Below are 17,003 nucleotides of genomic sequence, written 5' to 3' on the forward strand. Positions count from 1 at the left end.
AAGTACATGTAACGCTCACCGGTGAGCAGTAGTGGACCTCCTGCACCATAGGGGGGTCCCGGGCTTACCCTTTAGTGGGAGGGGCTTGACTACGCGCCCACCATGAGGCAGATGGCAGGTGCCACTACCAGGGCAGTGACCGGGACTGTGGCAGCTGACCCCCAGGGTATGTATGGATACAGGTGAGGACAGGCAGAATCACTAGAGTAGCAGATGCAACCGGGACAGCTGAGGCTGACAGTACGGCCAAGATGGACAGACAGAGTGACTCATGCTACAGGCCCACCAGGACAGCTGGGCAGATGGCATGGCCTCGGTGGTCAGACAGAGTCACTCAGACTACAGGGTCACTAGGACAACTGAGGCAGATGGCATGGCCAGGGTGGACCGATAGAGTCACTAGTATGGTGGAGCCCACCGCGACAGATGAGGCAGATGGCGCAGCCAGGAAGGATGGACACTGGGGTACCGACAGAACTGGGAGACGGCAAGTGATACTGACATGGGAAGAACATCAGACAAGGGGACCTGACAACTAGTTGGCTAGGGAACAAACTACTAACTGATCCCATTGATAAGGCACTCTCCCACTAGGGGAGGTGCCTGAAGTACCCACTGCCTCTCAGCAGTAGGCTGAGAAGCACTTCCAGGGCATGACACACTGGCTCTTTAAGAGAAGGGCAGCTTCTATGTCGCATGCACATGCCCCGGGAGAGGGAAGCAGAAGACACTCTCGTGCAGAACTGTAGGGAAGCTGGGTAGCGTGGTGAGAGTTGGCCGCGGCGGTAAGTGTACTTGCGGGGAGGAGAGTGAGGCTTGCAGGGATGCAAGCGCTACAGCACAGATGAAAACTGGCCTTTTTTCCCCTAATTTTTGTGTGAGCTTAGCCTTAATGACCATGTTTGCATGCCTTTCCTTCTTTCTTGCTTTTACTCTATATTCTGAATACCTTTAATATCAGGTGAGAAAATATTCAAAAAGTATTGCACAATAAATTTTCAAAGTAAGTACACCAGCCTCATCAGGTCTAAGATAGCTGTTTAATACTACAGTATATAAAGAATATAATGTAATATCTGCTGACAGATCTGCTTTACCTTAGTCAATTCAATTGCGAATGTTAATAGAATTTCCAAGGGTCTCAGTCAGAAATCATAAATTTTGGGAGGGAAGCATACAGGAATGATACGGCAAGATATGGGTGCCACTCATTGTTTAGCACATTAAAAAATAGAGAGTAACTGTGCCGCCCCAGCAGCAGATCGAACCTCTTGGATCCGGGGGTGGTGATCGTTCGTGGCTCGAGGATCTCCGGACCCAGGGGCTTAGGGGCCCTACCCAAATGAAATGGGGGTATGTACAGGGGACTTGGTTTAGTTTGTGACGCCACCCGTGGTGTGCGGTAATTGGGGAGTACCGCTGCTGCCGTTGGGAGTACCCCGGGGTGATGGAGTGGGGCAGCTAAGTGACGTTGCCCTCCACGCATAGGGGTTTGCCCCGGGACTCTGATGGTGATGCGGGGACACAGTGCAGGGGTCAGTCGGATACTCACTCAGCAATGAGGCAGATGCTGACAACAGGGTAAACCAAGTCTCTGAACGCTGCTGTCTCTCGGGGGGAGCTCGTCCGGGTCCAGTCCCCTGCAGTACTGCCGGTGGTCCGTAACCTGCCTCCTGGCACTAAGTTTTGAATTGTCCGTAATGCCCCGGTAGCTTGGAGCTGTCCGAGCCCTCTCCCCACTGTGGCTAAGTGAGGGAGCCTGCTCTCAGGGCTCATGCTTGGGATTTCAGTGGGCTGCTTGCTAGGAAAGCCCTATCCCCCTCGTTATGCTAGTGCCTTCTATTCTGGAGCTGGTGGGACCGGTCCGTGAAGGCCCCATTCTCCGCAGGTTAATTGCCGGGTTGCCTGAAGCTTCTCCCCGACCTAGGGTCCGTGTACCCAGTCGTGCCTTCGTTCCCGGACCAGTGATAAGACCAGACTGCTGACTGTCTTCCTTAATGGGTCTCAGGCACCTAGCCTCAATACCCTGCGACTGGGGGTTCGACTCCTCTAGGTCCAGACCACCGTCTGCAACCTAGTTTTCCTCTCCCCTGGGAGCTACAACTCCCAGCTTCCTCAGACCTCCTCACTGCTCAAGGGCTATGACTCAACTCTCTTGACACCTCCCACCTCCCTGCCTGACCCCTAGGTGGGCGGCCCTATTCCTGCTTAAGCAGCCCACTGGTGTGCCTGACAGGTGTGGTGCAAGGTGTATCTAGGATTTGTGAATGCTGATGGAGGCAGTACTGCAGGATGGAGACCCAGAACCATGGGGGGTTGGTTTTGGATACTGCACGGGTAGAGTAGTTTGTGCAGAACCCTGTAACGACCTGAATAGTCCAGGGGCGTCACATAACAAATATACTATTGTCCATGTAAGGCTAGTTTCACACTTGCGTTGGACGGGATCCGTAGCATTGCGTTGTGTGACGGATACAACGGATGCATTGCATATAGTGGCACAACGCAATGCTACGGATCGTACAAAATAACAGAAAGCGTTATTTATTTATTTTTTTTCTTCTTTACAGTACCGACAGCCGACTATTGTGAACGATCAGCTGATCGCTCTTAATAGCCGGCGGCCGAGCGCTCTCACATGCCGGCGGCCGAGCGCTCAGCTGAGCGCTGTAACATGCCGGCGGCCGGGCACTCAGCTGAACGTTCGACCACCGAGAAATAAAATAAAGTTTGTGATTAAAAAAAAAAAAAAAAACATGCGCAGTGAAAAATAAAGGTTTCCGCTGCTCAAAAAAAACCGTTACATGCAGCGTTCCATCCGCCAGGCGCAGCGTCAAAATAATGACGCTGCGTCGTCCAGCGGATGCAACGCTGACACTTGAGTTACAGTGCGTCGTCTATACAAGTCTATGGAGAATAGCGCAGTGCATTAACGGACTGCGCTAATCTCCATAGTGACGGACTCCGATGAACGCAAGTGTGAAAGTAGCCTAATAGTGGTACTGTGCAGTAGTATTATTTAGGCACAGTATAGTTCTGTTTAGGTTGGAGTTTTACAGGTGTTAAAAAATAGACATTTTTTTCAAGAAGATACCCTTTTTTGGGGGTCGGGAGGGTTGGAGACATTTTCCTTTTCTTAGCTATTTTTAGGAGTTTGATTTATTCCTTTAGAGTTTGTTTTTGCAACAATTGTTACTTAGTATATGGCAGATCCACTGCTTGGTTTGGGGCATTTTCTATCAAGGTCTGTTTCAAAGACATGATCGTGACATACACTTTTTTCTACCAGGGGTTTGTTAAACTTTGTTATGAAACAAAATCCTCATACGAACAGCAAAGTGGATTTTCCATAGAAATAAATAAGAAGAGTTTGTAAAAAGGATTTTAGAGTAACAAACCTCTGTGTGAACAAAGCATCACACATGATAGCCAGTTTGGCCATATCCAAGCATAAAGGGGTTGTCCTGGGTATTGATAGCCTATCCTTAAGATTTATTTTTTTTCTCTAACGGCCTTGTGACGCCCTGGGCAAGCCAGGGGTCACAGGTCATCACACCACCACACCCTACACCCCAGTTAGGAACACCAAGGCTACCAAAATCCTTGTTGCCTTCCTCCAGGGGCTGATGTTCACACCAGGGGGTGGGCCAGGCGGTTGGCTCCGCCCACCAAGGAGTTCACAGCCCTGGAGGCGGGAAAACCAGGCAATGAAGTTAGGGAAGTGAAGGAAGAAGGAAGTAGTAGTGGAGCTTGAGAAAAGGAGTAAAAGTGACAGTAAGAGAGCCTGAAGTTGGTCCGGGTGTGTGCCCCGGACAGTGACAGCAAGGTCAGCAGACGGCGGTGACAGCCTGCAGGGGGACTACTCGGAGGTTGCTGGAAGGACCGCGGACGGGTGGTGACCCGGCGGTCTGGAGCAGTATACGAAGAACAGTCAGCACCAGGGCAGGGGCCTTTCGGATCCCGGCAAGGCTAGGAGTCGCCATAATTTGCCAAATCCGTCAGTGAAGGGGACGTCTGTCTCCTAACAACCAAGTCCCGATTGAAGGCAACAGTCCAACCGCAACAGAGAGACACCGCCACCGCCAGGGCACCAGTTTCTCAGGGCCAGCGTCTGCGGGCAAAGTAGGGCTCCTCCGGCCCATATCCAAGCCGGGGAGCGGGTTACCGGTGGGAACCCATCGCAACCATTATCAACATAGGTGTAGGACAGAGGGTCCGTCACCATCACCTATTGGGGAAAGCAAGTGCAGCCGTCCGTGGGAACAGTCTTTCCAGCCGTGTGTTTTACCGAGAACTGTGTCATCGTCTCAGGCTGAGTGAGTACCACAGTGCCGCAAGGCACAGAGCTGCCCCCGCGTCCCTGCACCCCACCAAGCCCTGCATCACCCACCTCATCACTGGGCCCCGGGACAACCAACCCCCTACCCACGGAGGGGAGGATTAACATCTGGCTGCTCCATACCACCACTCCCGGGATTCCCATACAGAGCAGCGGTGGTGTCAGCAAATCACCACAACCGTGGGTGGCGTCATGGACAATAAACAATCCCCACACCCAAAAACCCCCTTTCACTCACGGGCGAGGAACGCCGCTCGAGTCCCCGGGATCCGGCCCATCGCTCGAGCCACCGAGCAGCGGCAGGCCGCGGCAGCCGGACCCGAGCAGTAGGGAGAACGCGGCGTCCCCTCCTCCGCCCGCGACAACTTGGCGTCACGAACAGGATCTTACCGTTCTGCCGTTGAGTAGAGGTGCGCCTTGTGACCGCCGGAGGTATCCGGCTGAAAAATTTCGGAAGTCGCCAACTTTGGCGCGAAAAGTTCCCGCTCGAGCGTCTTCTCGAGTAGCAGAGGCGCGAAAACCAAAACCCCGCCCCAATAGAGGAGGGGCCGGAAAGAAGCTAAGGGGGACGCGATGGCGGCTGGACGCATGTGAGGTGGCTATAAAAGCAGGGACGCCAGGACCCTGTGGCCATCTTGTTGCTAGTTCCTGGAAAGCACGACTGCCGAGATGTCCGCTCCAATCCATAACAGCGAGACCCCCGCGCCCGGCACGGCGACGTGGTTGAGGGATCGGACTGTCCCGCTGAGTAATCGTCTGCAGGCCCATATGCAACTCCTCCTGGAGGAGTGGGAGACCGACATGGCGGATGTGGTGGCTGCTATGTGGAGACGCGAGGTAGAAGAGGATTTGGAGGAGCGGGTAAGCGACCCACGCCCCTGTATTCCTGAAGGATCGGCCATTGGAGCTGAGGGGCCCGGCCGGCTTCCGCTCACCCTGCCTCTCTCCCCGCTACCCGTGATAGCTGCTGCCGCTCCGCCATTAGGCCCGCTACCTGCCCAACCGGTAGCGATACCCTGCCCAGCCGCTCCGGCGGACCAGCCGGCTGCAGACGTCCGGGACGTCCCTGAAGTACACCAGGGGGAACCGCTAGAACCGCGGCCCCTTAACAGCATGGTGCCAGAAGTCCCAGTAGAGACTGTGCCAGACCCTGAGCCCGGGACCGTGGCCTGGATGAAGGCCCGGGTGATTCGATTCCATCAGCAGGATCAGATCTTCCGGATGATGGAGCAGTGGACTAACGAGGTGGAGATGCTGATTACAACTGCCCCGATGTACGAAAGGGGAATAGGTGTAGCAGAGTCGACTGGTGACCCACGTCCCTATGTCCTACCAGGACCGGCCGCTGCGGCTGAGGGGCCCGGCCTAGTTTCGTCCTATGCATCACCCTTGCCGTTACTTATGGGGCGCCTCAGTGTAGACTCGCCTGGTCTGCTGCTCCGTGCTACTGCAGAAGGGTCTGAAGTGTTGGATGCTGGAGGCCAGGAGGCTGCGGCAGCTGGCGGTAACCCGCCTGACGCAGGAAAAAGAGATGATGACTCCAGCCCCAGCCCCGGGTCCGCTGCTGAGCTTGAGGAGGCAATTGAGCGTTCCCGCTATGTAGGAGGCCCCGTGGTTTCCCATACCCCGCGTACCGGTGGAAATGGGTACCGGGTACCCCTGTCACCGCAGGCATGTCAGTGCATGTTTGATATGCTGGTGGCAGAGGATGGGTCCGCCTCAGCAGAAGAGTATGAGTAATGGCAGCGGAGCACCGTTGCACCGTCCCCGTTGGGACCACCACTGTGTTTGTGTTTGAAAGTTTAAAAATGAAAATTATAAGCAAAAATGGATCGAAGCTTCATCTGATTAACCGTGATTGAGAAAACCGGCCGTTGTCGGCACCGTTGTCCCCGTGGGGACCGTTTAAAAAGCTGCATGGAGGACTTTCCATGGACAAGCCCGTGAACTTGCAGGGCAACCACAAACGTTAGTGGCATGTAAATAAGTTGTTTTACCGTTACCGTTTCCGCAATTGCCGCCTCCGGAGAGGCAGGTTGGAGGGAGGGCCCTCAGCAGAGCAGGCTGGGGCCCAGCCACCACAGGACCCGGTGGCTACCCTCTGGAGGGGAAGGACAGATCTCGCTCAGGTAACTTGTGCTGGACTGGGGTCAAGGGGTGCTGCCTGGGTTTTAGGGGCAGCATCAGGGCCAGGTTGCTTGGGTGGGAGAGAACGGAGACCGTAACCGTAAACCGTTTGCAACGTTTAAGAAATGTGCCTCCCGATGTTGGATGTTGTCATGAGTTGTAATGTTACCGTTTACCTTTTTACATATTTTTCAGAAAATAAAACCGGTGTTGGACCGGCAGCCCGCGGACGGTCTGCATTTTGCTAAGGGGGAATGTGACGCCCTGGGCAAGCCAGGGGTCACAGGTCATCACACCCTACACCCCAGTTAGGAACACCAAGGCTACCAAAATCCTTGTTGCCTTCCTCCAGGGGCTGATGTTCACACCAGGGGGTGGGCCAGGCGGTTGGCTCCGCCCACTGAGGAGTTCACAGCCCTGGAGGCGGGAAAACCAGGCAGTGAAGTTAGGGAAGTGAAGGAAGAAGGAAGTAGTAGTGGAGCTTGAGAAAAGGAGTAAAAGTGACAGTAAGAGAGCCTGAAGTTGGTCCGGGTGAGTGCCCCGGACAGTGACAGCAAGGTCAGCAGACGGCGGTGACAGCCTGCAGGGGGACTGCTAGGAGGTTGCTGGAAGGACCGCGGACGGGTGGTGACCCGGCGGTCTGGAGCAGTATACAAAGAACAGTCAGCACCAGGGCAGGGGCCTTTCGGATCCCGGCAAGGCTAGGAGTCGCCATAATTTGCCAAATCCGTCAGTGAAGGGGACGTCTGTCTCCTAACAACCAAGTCCCGATTGAAGGCAACAGTCCAACCGCAACAGAGAGACACCGCCACCGCCAGGGCACCAGTTTCTCAGGGCCAGCGTCTGCGGGCAAAGTAGGGCTCCTCCGGCCCATATCCAAGCCGGGGAGCGGGTTACCGGTGGGAACCCATCGCAACCATTATCAACATAGGTGCAGGACCGAGGGTCCGTCACCGTCACCTATTGGGGAAAGCAAGTGCAGCCGTCCGTGGGAACCGTCTTTCCAGCCGTGTGTTTTACCGAGAACTGTGTCATCGTCTCAGGCTGAGTGAGTACCACAGTGCCGCAAGGCACAGAGCTGCCCCCGCGTCCCTGCACCCCACCAAGCCCTGCATCACCCACCTCATCACTGGGCCCCGGGACAACCAACCCCCTACCCACGGAGGGGAGGATTAACATCTGGCTGCTCCATACCACCACTCCCGGGATTCCCATACAGAGCAGCGGTGGTGTCAGCAAATCACCACAACCGTGGGTGGCGTCATGGACAATAAACAATCCCCACACCCAAAAACCCCCTTTCACTCACGGGCGAGGAACGCCGCTCGAGTCCCCGGGATCCGGCCCATCGCTCGAGCCACCGAGCAGCGGCAGGCCGCGGCAGCCGCAGCAGCCGGACCCGAGCAGTAGGGAGAACGTGGCGTCCCCTCCTCCGCCCGCGACAACTTGGCGTCACAAACAGGATCTTACCGCTCTGCCGTTGGGTAGAGGTGCGCCTTGTGACCGCCGGAGGTATCCGGCTGAAAAATTTCGGAAGTCGCCAACTTTGGCGCGAAAAGTTCCCGCTCGAGCGTCTTCTCGAGTAGCAGAGGCGCGAAAACCAAAACCCCGCCCCAATAGAGGAGGGGCCGGAAAGAAGCTAAGGGGGACGCGATGGCGGCTGGACGCATGTGAGGTGGCTATAAAAGCAGGGACGCCAGGACCCTGTGGCCATCTTGTTGCTAGTTCCTGGAAAGCACGACTGCCGAGATGTCCGCTCCAATCCATAACAGCGAGACCCCCGCGCCCGGCACGGCGACGTGGTTGAGGGATCGGACTGTCCCGCTGAGTAATCGTCTGCAGGCCCATATGCAACTCCTCCTGGAGGAGTGGGAGACCGACATGGCGGATGTGGTGGCTGCTATGTGGAGACGCGAGGTAGAAGAGGATTTGGAGGAGCGGGTAAGCGACCCACGCCCCTGTATTCCTGAACGATCGGCCATTGGAGCTGAGGGGCCCGGCCGGCTTCCGCTCACCCTGCCTCTCTCCCCGCTACCCGTGATAGCTGCTGCCGCTCCGCCATTAGGCCCGCTACCTGCCGAACCGGTAGCGATACACTGCCCAGCCGCTCCGGCGGACCAGCCGGCTGCAGACGTCCGGGACGTCCCTGAAGTACACCAGGGGGAACCGCTAGAACCGCGGCCCCTTAACAGCATGGTGCCAGAAGTCCCAGTAGAGACTGTGCCAGACCCTGAGCCCGGGACCGTGGCCTGGATGAAGGCCCGGGTGATTCGATTCCATCAGCGTCAGCAGGATCAGATCTTCCGGATGATGGAGCAGTGGACTAACGAGGTGGAGATGCTGATTACAACTGCCCCGAAGTACGAAAGGGGAATAGGTGTAGCAGAGTCGACTGGTGACCCACGTCCCTATGTCCTACCAGGACCGGCCGCTGCGGCTGAGGGGCCCGGCCTAGTTTCGTCCTATGCATCACCCTTGCCGTTACTTATGGGGCGCCTCAGTGTAGACTCGCCTGGTCTGCTGCTCCGTGCTACTGCAGAAGGGTCTGAAGTGTTGGATGCTGGAGGCCAGGAGGCTGCGGCAGCTGGCGGTAACCCGCCTGACGCAGGAACAAGAGATGATGACTCCGGCCCCAGCCCCGGGTCCGCTGCTGAGCTTGAGGAGGCAATTGAGCGTTCCCGCTATGTAGGAGGCCCCGTGGTTTCCCATACCCCGCGTACCGGTGGAAATGGGTACCGGGTACCCCTGTCACCACAGGCATGTCAGTGCATGTTTGATATGCTGGTGGCAGAGGATGGGTCCGCCTCAGCAGAAGAGTATGAGTAATGGCAGCGGAGCACCGTTGCACCGTCCCCGTTGGGACCACCACTGTGTTTGTGTTTGAAAGTTTAAAAATGAAAATTATAAGCAAAAATGGACCGAAGCTTCATCTGATTAACCGTGATTGAGAAAACCGGCCGTTGTCGGCACCGTTGTCCCCGTGGGGACCGTTTAAAAAGTTGCATGGAGGACTTTCCATGGACAAGCCCGTGAACTTGCAGGGCAACCACAAACGTTAGTGGCATTAAATAAGTTGTTTTACCGTTACCGTTTCCACAATTGCCGCCTCCGGAGAGGCAGGTTGGAGGGAGGGCCCTCAGCAGAGCAGGCTGGGGCCCAGCCACCACAGGAACCGGTGGCTACCCTCTGGAGGGGAAGGACAGATCCCGCTCAGGTAACTTGTGCTGGACTGGGGTCAAGGGGTGCTGCCTGGGTTTTAGGGGCAGCATCAGGGCCAGGTTGCTTGGGTGGGAGAGAGCGGAGACCGTAACCGTAAACCGTTTGCAACGTTTAAGAAATGTGCCTCCCGATGTGGGATGTTGTCATGAGTTGTAATGTTACCGTTTTACCTTTTTACATATTTTTCAGAAAATAAAACCGGTGTTGGACGGGCAGCCCGCGGACGGTCTGCATTTTGCTAAGGGGGAATGTGACGCCCTGGGCAAGCCAGGGGTCACAGGTCATCACACCACCACACCCTACACCCCAGTTAGGAACACCAAGGCTACCAAAATCCTTGTTGCCTTCCTCCAGAAGCCTGAAGTTGGTCCGGGTGTGTGCCCCGGACAGTGACAGCAAGGTCAGCAGACGGCGGTGACAGCCTGCAGGGGGACTGCTCGGAGGTTGCTGGAAGGACCGCGGACGGGTGGTGACCCGGCGGTCTGGAGCAGTATACGAAGAACAGTCAGCACCAGGGCAGGGGCCTTTCGGATCCCGGCAAGGCTAGGAGTCGCCATAATTTGCCAAATCCGTCAGTGAAGGGGACGTCTGTCTCCTAACAACCAAGTCCCGATTGAAGGCAACAGTCCAACCGCAACAGAGAGACACCGCCACCGCCAGGGCACCAGTTTCTCAGGGCCAGTGTCTGCGGGCAAAGTAGGGCTCCTCCGGCCCATATCAAAGCCGGGGAGCGGGTTACCGGTGGGAACCCATCGCAACCATTATCAACATAGGTGCAGGACAGAGGGTCCGTCACCGTCACCTATTGGAGAAAGCAAGTGCAGCCGTCCGTGGGAACCGTCTTTCCAGCCGTGTGTTTTACCGAGAACTGTGTCATCGTCTCAGGCTGAGTGAGTACCACAGTGCCGCAAGGCACAGAGCTGCCCCCGCGTCCCTGCACCCCACCAAGCCCTGCATCACCCACCTCATCACTGGGCCCCGGGACAACCAACCCCCTACCCACGGAGGGGAGGATTAACATCTAGCTGCTCCATACCACCACTCCCGGGATTCCCATACAGAGCAGCGGTGGTATCAGCAAATCACCACAACCGTGGGTGGCGTCACAGACAATAAACAATCCCCACACCCAAAAACCCCCTTTCACTCACGGGCGAGGAACGCCGCTCGAGTCCCCGGGATCCGGCCCATCGCTCGAGCCACCGAGCAGCGGCAGGCCGCGGCAGCCGGACCCGAACAGTAGGGAGAACGCGGCGTCCCCTCCTCCGCCCGCGACAGCCTTCAGCTCGATCTCCATCCATGGCGTCTTGATGGATGAATGCTCTGTAGGACGATCAATCTTATGCAAGCCTAGATAGGTCCACCAGGGTCTTCTGCGCCTAGATAGGTCCACCAGGGTCTTCTGCGCCTAGATAGGTCCACCAGGGTCTTCTCTGCCTAGATAGGTCCACCAGGGTCTTCTATGCCTAGATAGTGTCACGCTCCCCGGGTCCTCTGCTCCGCTCCCCGGGTCCTCTGCTCCGCTCCCCGGGTCCTCTGCTCCGCTCCCCGGCTCACCTGCCACTCTCCCCGCTCTCCAGCCTCCTGTGCCCACGCTTCCCAAGCCTCCGGGTTCCCGCTCCCGGCGCCCGTCGGCTTCCCAGTCCCTGGCCGGCTCTGCTGCATCCTCCTCTCAGCTTCCTGCCCTGGCTTCTGGCACCCGGGCCGCGCGCATGCGCATTAGGGCGCGCGCGCGGTCACTGACCCTTTCTTAAAGGGCCAGTGTCCACTGACAGGAAATGATGCATACAGGTACAGGGTATAAAGTGGGTTAATGTCCAAGGGAGCGGGGCCTGTTCTTCGTGTTTTCACAAGCTAGGAGTCAGGTCTCCTTGTGTTCTGTGAGATACTTACCTCTCTCTCTTTTAGAGCCGATTCTGCAACGCCATCCGGTCCTGCTGTATCTCGAACCCCGAACGCTGCCCATCTGCCATCCTGACAGTCCGTACCATCTCGGTTCTCTGCGGTGACCTGTCATCTCGCTCCAACGGTTCCGGACCCCGCCAGACATCATCACGGCTTCCGAACCTGAGCTCCGTCACCCGGACCACCATCAGTGACCTCGTGGTCCCAGGGACTTCTCCATTGTGTTCCAGTGCACGGACTGTCCTGCTACCTAAAGTGCTCCGGCTACCGGACTCCTTTCCCTCATCGGGGAGTTCGGCCCAGTGGATCCACCTCCCGGGTCTGCCCGTCCATCTGGCCCTAACAGTAAGAACAGGCCATGGATCCCGCCGAAGCACTAGCGGCCTTGCATGAGGAACTCCAACGCCAGCGTGAAGTCCAGACCCGCATGCTGAACTTTATGACCTCCGTGGACGCCCGCTTGAACACGCTACAAGCCTCAGTCACATCTTCAGCGCCTCGGGTCTCCACTAGTCAATCCACGGCCCCCGATCCCGTGGCAGCCTCCTCGGATGCTTCCAGACTGCGTTTGGCCTCACCACCCCGGTACGCCGGAGATCCCAAGACCTGCAGGGGGTTTATAAACCAATGCTCCCTCCATTTCACGCAGCTGCCACATTTGTTTGCCTCCGACCAAGCCAAGGTCGCCTTCATCATGTCTCACCTAGAGGGCGAGGCACTGGTGTGGATGAACCCTTTGTGGGAGAAGGAGGACCCTATGACCAAGAACCTCCAGGAGTTCCTGCAGGCCTTTCGCAGCACCTTTGACGAACCCGGACGCGCCTCCGCGTCTGCTTCATCTCTTCTCCGGTTACGTCAGGGGACTCTGACGGTGGGTCAATACGCCATCCGTTTCCGCACCTTGGCTTCAGAACTCGGGTGGAATAACGAGGCCCTAACCGCCGCCTTCTGGGAAGGACTCTCGGGTCGAATCAAAGATGAGCTGGCTGGACGTGACGTACCGTCCACCCTGGACGCCCTGATTACCCTAGCGACTCGAGTGGACATACGCTTTCAGGAGCGGTCCAAAGAGGTGTCCCATGAGAGACGTCCGGTAAGGCATTCCTCTCCTCCACAGAAGCCCGCCGTACTCCAGTCAACGGCCTCTGGTGTCTCCATCCATGAGCCCATGCAGATCGACCGTGTGCGACAGTCTGAACAACGCCGAGCAGAGCGGCTCGCCAAGGGTCTCTGCTTCTACTGCGGAGAGGGCACACACCTGCTACGCTCCTGTCCAGAGAGGCCTGGAAACTCCAAAGCCTAGGGTTGGTAGGAGAGGCCACCCTAGGTGCTGGGACTCTCTCAGACCCAGTTACATGGACTGTGCAAGTGACAACGGGAGAGACGCGGTTTACGGCGGAGGCGTACCTCGATTCTGGGGCAGCAGGCAATTTCATCCAGCAGGCCACGGTGGACAAATACCAGGTGCCTGTTACTCCACTCGCCAAACCTCTTGTGATTGCCTCTGTGGATGGGAGACCCCTCTCTGACACCATCTCCTGGATCACCAAGCCGCTTGAACTGCGTATCGGTGCTCTGCACACCGAGAACATCGCTCTCTACGTCCTCCCACATATGTCACATCAAATCCTGCTGGGCCTTCCTTGGTTGCGGACACACGAGCCTTCAGTCAGCTGGGGTACTGGCGATATCACTCGATGGGGGTCTTCTTGCCATGAGAACTGTCTGAAGACCATACAACCTATCCGGCGACCTCCGGTTCCCGAGTCCCTACCGGGACTGCCCTCAGCCTATTGGTCCTTCGTGGACGTCTTTGATAAGAAGGAGTCCGAAGTACTTCCGCCACATCGTCCTTACGATTGTGCCATTGACCTGCTCCCGGGAACTACACCACCTCGAGGACGGATATATCCACTGTCTCCAGCCGAAACAAGGGCCATGTCTACGTACATCACAGAGAGCCTGGCTAAGGGATTCATTCGGAGATCCTCCTCTCCTGCTGGAGCAGGCTGCTTCTTCGTAAAGAAGAAAGAGGGCGACCTACGCCCATGTATAGACTACCGGGGATTGAACCTAATCACCGTAAAAAACAAGTACCCCCTGCCGCTCATCCCCGAATTGTTTGATCGGCTCAGAGGAGCTCGTGTGTTCACCAAGTTGGATCTTCGGGGTGCCTACAACCTGGTCCGTATCCGCTCAGGGGATGAATGGAAGACCGCGTTCAACACTCGCGATGGGCACTATGAATACTGCGTGATGCCCTTCGGCCTGTGTAACGCACCAGCAGTCTTCCAAGAATTAGTGAACGATGTGTTCCGGGACCTTCTCTACGTTTGTGTGGTGGTATATCTGGATGACATCCTTGTCTTCTCTCCGGACCTCCAGACCCACCGAGAGAACGTGCAACTGGTTCTACAAAGACTGAGAGAGAATCGTCTGTACGCCAAGTACGAGAAGTGCGTCTTCGAACAGTCTTCTCTCCCCTTCCTGGGTTACCTCATCACCGATACCGGACTGCAGATGGATCCAAAGAAGGTCTCTTCCGTTCTCAACTGGCCTCCTCCTTCTGGACTGAAGGCAATCCAACGCTTTCTGGGATTCGCCAACTATTACCGCCAGTTTATTCCTCACTTCTCGGCTCTGACTGCTCCTCTTTCCGCCTTGACCAAGAAGGGGGCTAATCCAAAGGACTGGTCACCTGCGGCCGACGCCGCGTTTGGCTCTCTAAAGCGAGCCTTTGCCTCCTCTCCTGTACTCCACCATCCAGAGCTAAACCGCCAGTTCACCTTGGAGGTGGATGCCTCCTCCTCGGGAGCCGGAGCAGTGCTCATGCAGAAATCCTCCTCCGGGAGGATGGTGACTTGCGGTTTCTTCTCCAAGAGCTTCTCAGCGCCTGAACGCAACTACACCATCGGTGACAGAGAGCTATTGGCAGTCAAGCTGGCTCTGGAGGAATGGCGCTATCTCCTGGAAGGAGCAGTGTACCCCGTCATTATTTACACGGACCACAAGAACCTGGAATACCTGCGGTCCGCTCAGCGACTGAACCCACGGCAAGCCAGGTGGTCCTTATTCTTTGCCAGGTTCGACTTCCAGCTCCATTTCCGACCCGCGAACAAGAATGTACGCGCTGATGCCTTGTCTAGGTCTTTCATGCCCATGGAGCAGGAGGAAGAGACATCCCAACCCATCATCTGTCCTAGTAAGATCATTCCGGTGGCTCCTGTCACCCTGGCCCAGATACCGCCTGGGAAGACCTATGTCTCTGAGACTGACAGGCAAAAAGTGTTACACTGGGGCCATGCCTCGAAAACAGCCGGTCATGCAGGTCAGAAGAGAACATGGAGTGCGATTGCACGTCATTACTGGTGGCCATCTCTTCGCACGGACGTCGCCTCTTTTGTCTCTGCCTGCTCCTCCTGTGCCAGGAACAAGACTCCCAAACACCTGCCATATGGTCGTCTTCTGCCTCTGCCTATACCCTCAGTTCCCTGGCAACACATAGCGATGGACTTTATTACGGACTTGCCATTGTCCTCCGGACACACAGTCATATGGGTCGTGGTGGATCGGTTCTCTAAAATGGCCCATTTCGTTCCTATGGCTGGACTGCCCTCTGCCCAGGAACTCGCGGACGCCTATATACATCACATCTTCCGCTTGCATGGCTTTCAATCACACATAGTGTCCGACAGAGGAACTCAGTTCACCTCCCGCTTCTGGAGGGCTCTCTGCAAACATCTGGGAGTGACTCTGGACTTTTCTTCGGCCTACCATCCTCAGTCGAACGGCCAAGTGGAACGGGTCAATCAGATATTGACCTCTTTCTTACGTCACTACGTCAACGCCCATCATGACGATTGGTCCACGCTTCTTCCTTGGGCTGAATTCTCCCATAACCACCACGTCAGTGAGTCCTCCTCCAGTTCTCCCTTCCATGTCGTCTACGGACTTCAGCCGTCTGTCCCATTGCCTGTATCCTCTTCCTCGGATATCCCTGCTGCTGATGCAGTACTCCGTGACTTTACAACCATTTGGGACTCAGTTAAGGCCTCCCTTGCACGTGCATCCCTGCGGATGAAGAGGCACGCGGACAAGAGACGTCTGGATCCTCCGTGTTTCTCTCCGGGAGATCTCGTCTGGCTTGCTTCCAAATACATCCGACTGAAGATACCATCCTACAAGCTGGGACCTCGCTACATCGGACCGTTTAAAGTCCTCGGCAAGATCAATGAGGTCTCCTACAAACTACAGCTCCCGGCCACGATGAGGATACCCAACTCCTTCCACGTGTCTCTGCTCAAGCCGGTTGTCCTTGGTCCCTTCTCTGCTGCCGCCAGTCCGGCTCCTCCTCCTATTGCTGAGGACGACATCTATGCGGTAAGGGATATCGTGGCCATGAAGACCGTACGAGGTCGACAGTTCTTCCTGGTGGACTGGGAAGGGTATGGTCCTGAGGATAGGTCCTGGGAGCCCAGAGAGAATGTGGGTACTCCTCTGATCCGTGCCTTCCTGTCCCGGTTGCGGGGAGGGGGGCGTGGGGGGGGGGTACTGTCACGCTCCCCGGGTCCTCTGCTCCGCTCCCCGGGTCCTCTGCTCCGCTCCCCGGCTCACCTGCCACGCTCCCCGCTCTCCAGCCTCCTGTGCCCACGCTTCCCAAGCCTCCGGGTTCCCGCTCCCGGCGCCCGTCGGCTTCCCAGTCCCTGGCCGGCTCTGCTGCGTCCTCCTCTCAGCTTCCTGCCCTGGCTTCTGGCACCCGGGCCGCGCGCATGCGCATTAGGGCGCGCGCGCGGTCACTGACCCTTTCTTAAAGGGCCAGTGTCCACTGACAGGAAATGATGCATACAGGTACAGGGTATAAAGGGGGTTAATGTCCAAGGGAGCGGGGCCTGTTCTTCGTGTTTTCCCAAGCTAGGAGTCAGGTCTCCTTGTGTTCTGTGAGATACTTACCTCTCTGTCTTCTAGAGCCGATCCTGCAACGCCATCCGGTCCTGCTGTATCTCGAACCCCGAACGCTGCCCATGTGCCATCCTGACAGTCCGTACCATCTCGGTTCCCTGCGGTGACCCGTCATCTCGCTCCAACGGTTCCGGACCCCGCCAGACATCATCACGGCTTCCGAACCTGAGCTCCGTCACCCAGACCACCATCAGTGACCTCGTGGTCCCAGGGACTTCTCTATTGTGTTCCAGTGCACGGACTGTCCTGCTACCTAAAGTGCTCCGGCTACCGGACTCCTTTCCCTCATCGGGGAGTTCGGCCCAGTGGATCCACCTCCCGGGTCTGCCCGTCCATCTGGCCCTAACAGATAGGTCCACCAGGGTCTTCTCCATAGTTATCTTGATAGTATAACGCCATCGGGTTGCTGTTCTTCCTCTTCGCCTTGTTCCTTCTAATCTTTCAACTGTGATGT

The sequence above is a fragment of the Anomaloglossus baeobatrachus genome, chromosome 12 (genome assembly GCF_048569485.1).
Source record: "Anomaloglossus baeobatrachus isolate aAnoBae1 chromosome 12, aAnoBae1.hap1, whole genome shotgun sequence".
Lineage (NCBI taxonomy): Eukaryota > Metazoa > Chordata > Amphibia > Anura > Aromobatidae > Anomaloglossus > Anomaloglossus baeobatrachus.